We start from the raw sequence: 3,459 nt of genomic DNA on the forward strand, positions 1-3,459 counted from the left end.
AAACTCATTCACAACCACAGTACTCGCCATGTAACTTGAACAACGTTTACACAACTTCTTGATAAGTGCTCAACAAGTTGCAAGTACTTTACCAACAATTTGACAAGTAGTTGATGTAATACTTTCAACCTAATCTAAATATATAAAATGTCAGTTGATATATGTCATCTGTCAAAATTTATAATTATAGCACAGCCACTATACTTGCCAAGTAAATTTTACATAACTTCTTGACGTAACAAGTCTACAATCCTGAATTTTTTTACAAGTATTGCTTTTAACCTAACCTAATAAGTTAAGAATAGTCAAGGAACCATTATGCATCGTAACCTAAAAATATAATTTATTTATTGACATATGTCACCTGTAAAATTTTATAATTATAGCACAGCCACTATACTTGCCAAGTAACTTTTACATAACTTCTTGACGTAACAAGTTACAATCAACCACAACTACTCGCCAAGTAACTTGAACAACTTTTACACAACTTCTTGATAAGTGCTCAACAAGTTGCAAGTACTTTACCAACAATTGGACAAGTAGTTGATGTAATACTTTCAACCTAATCTAAATATATAAAATGTCAGTTGACATATGTCACCTGTCAAAATTTATAATTATACCACAACCACTATACTTGCCAAGTAAATTTTACATAACTTCTTGACTTCTTTACAACTATTGCTTTTAACCTAACCTAATAAGTTAAGAATAGTCGAGGAACCATTATACATCGTAACCTAAAAATATAATTTATTTATTGACATGTCACCTGTCAAAATTTATGAACTATATAACAAATTGCAATTTATTCCTTACGCTGTTCCATCTTTTTAATTGCTAAAATCATTAAGTAACTTTTACTTAACTTCTTGACAAGTGCGTAACAATCCTGGAAATGTTTACAAGTAGTTAACCTAATAACTTAATAATAGTTGAAAACCCATTATGTAACCTAAAAAATATAAAATTGTAGTTGACATATGTCATCTGTCAAAATGTATGAATATTGAAATCTGTTTTTCTGTTTAAAAATATGCTGATGCAATTTATTCCTTTCGCTGTTCCATCATTTTTAATTGCTAAAAGAAAATCATTTATTTGCTCATTAAGTCGATGCCCATAAACCGGCGTTTAAGCGAGCCCAATTTATGGCTGTCAAACTTTTAAGGTTAATAGTCCATAACGCGCGCGCGCAACGTTAATTTATGACAGCTGTCACTTATTTATGAAATTACGTCCGACAACGGAAATCGTTAAACGACCGCACGTCAACCTCTAACAATTAACATTAAACCGAACATTAAACAAAATTTATAATTACTGTTCATTGATACAACTTTAATTGATGCAATTTTGCATATGAAATTATAAGAATTTCATTTATTTATTTTTTTAAATACGGATCTTTATAAACTGCAATATCTTCAAACAGTAAATATTGTTGTTTATTTACTTGCACATATTTATAAGTCACTAATTGCGTTTATCGTCTGCTCCAGCCTCAATTAATCGGTTATAATTAAAACATTTTTTTTGCTGTTGTTGTTGTTTTTTCTCTTCTTCTGATGAAAGTATTTATGCAGTCAATTTCTTTTGTGATGAAGAGCACTTATCTGGACAATAATAAAACAATTACAATATGCCAATTGCTGTTTATTCTGTGTGCATCTCGGATGGAGATTTAATTAATGATGAAAGCTGCAGCGTTTGCTTGGATGTAAACAGATCTTCTGGCCGAAAGAGAGACCGAAAACCAAATAAACACGATGTTTGTTTCCGAGTGTTGTAAAATAGTTGGATCGTCTAAACACAGACAAGAAATTTTCGAACTTTACTGCACGTAAATATTTGGATCGAACGAACAGTGAGATGCGTTCAGTTCAACAGAAGCTCCAATGTTTCCAATGAATGTATATGATTTTTTTTTCTTTTAAATCAGAATGAATTCACGTTTTCATTTCATGCTTTAAAATTTATAAATTCAATCAATTGGTCGATAGCCAAAAAAAACTTGTTTGTTTTTTTTAATTTATTTTAATTACTACATAATAATTTCTTAATTCAATGCAAATATGTTTCTATACTTAATTTAAATATTTTTGTTTATTGATTAATTTCAAAACTGAATTGAAATTAATGAGAAAATGAAGTAGTTATGAACTTATCTAATGTGTGTTATGATTCATTGACTTTTGACTTAGCCGCAAAGTTCACATGTTTCATCCAAGAATCTTATCAGAAGCACAATAAAGTGGACAATAATTGTTATTGAAATGGTTTGAATTCCATGGAAATATTAATTAATTGAAATTAATATTCAATGATAATATTGTTTTATTGCATAATAATTCTAAATTACTAAATTGTTAATGTATTCTAAGCAATGTTTAATTAAACAGTTATTGAGAGCTTAATAGAATCAATTAAAAAAATTTATATAATAGTTCATAATTATCATGTAGATGGCGCCACTAGAATTTCAATTAGATAGTATAATTTTTGTATTATTTTTACGTGGTTTTATACAAAAATGTTTAAATTTTGAGATAAATTATAAAAATTACATAATTTTGTTCAGAAATTATAAAAAAAATCAATTTGAGAGAAACGTCAATGTTTTTTTTCGAATGAAATTTATAAAGTCTAATAAAACTATATTAGTAAGTAGATGGCGCTATTAAAATTAACTTATACCTTAGAAAAAACACGTTTATAATTGTTAATATATCTAATAGATGGCGACACTAAAATTTCTACTAGATAGAATAATTTTTGTTTCATTTTTACGTAGTTCTTTATAAAAATGATGAAATTTTGTGATAAATAAGAAAAAAATACATAATTTTTACCAAATTTGAATTAAATTTAATTATTTGTATTAATGGATCAAATTTATAAAGTCTGTAATAAAACTATAGTATTACTACCAAAGTTATAAATTTAAACAAATTTCACTATAGAATCAAATATGCTATTATATTAAAATAAACTTTAGTACTTTATTTGTACATAGATGGCGTTACTAAATTGTATACGAAAATGCGTTTGATGTTTGAAAATGTCATTGTTTCAATGGTATTTTGTTGTAATTACAATTGAATCAAGTTTGCTTGTACCAGTATAAAAATAAATGTTGGTACGTTACCTGAATATAGATGGCGTTACCGAATTTTATACAAAATTGACGTTTGAAGACGTCGAATATTTCAATGTGATTTTGCTGCAAATTACCATTGGATGGAGGAGTTCAAGTACCCCAGCTTTTTAATCAAAGAGCTGCTGCGAGGATGATGAGAAGGAGTTGAAGTCATGCGATGTACAGTTGCAGGGAATACGATTTTCCTTATAATTCCACGGCATTCCATTTGCCGGTTGGTCGGTCGGTCGATCTTAATTAATGTCGTTCGGTAGTCGAATCAATTAGGATCGATGCCGTTTCGTACGCGTACGCGC

Source organism: Nicrophorus vespilloides, unplaced genomic scaffold (assembly GCF_001412225.1).
Source record: "Nicrophorus vespilloides isolate i.1.1-1 unplaced genomic scaffold, Nicve_v1.0, whole genome shotgun sequence".
NCBI lineage: Eukaryota > Metazoa > Arthropoda > Insecta > Coleoptera > Silphidae > Nicrophorus > Nicrophorus vespilloides.